Below are 268 nucleotides of genomic sequence, written 5' to 3'. Positions count from 1 at the left end.
GATTTCTTGTTGATCTTCTGGGGGGAGGGACCTGGTGTAGTGATTCTCAAGTGTCTTTGCCCCAGGTGGAATTGCACTGCCCTTACCAGGGGCTGAGTAATCGGCTCAGGTTTGCTTTAAGGAGCTTTTGTTCCCTGAGCGCTTTCCGTAGTGTTCTGGAGGACGGGAATACAAATGGCGGCCTCCTGGTCTCCGGCCCGGAGGAGCCAAGAGCCTGGGGCCCCACTCCTCAGTGTGTCCTCAGAGATCAACGCCCAGTTACTCCCAT

The sequence above is a fragment of the Mustela nigripes genome, chromosome 6 (genome assembly GCF_022355385.1).
Source record: "Mustela nigripes isolate SB6536 chromosome 6, MUSNIG.SB6536, whole genome shotgun sequence".
Taxonomy (NCBI): Eukaryota; Metazoa; Chordata; class Mammalia; order Carnivora; family Mustelidae; genus Mustela; species Mustela nigripes.
Note: the sequence above shows the minus strand (reverse complement) of the source record.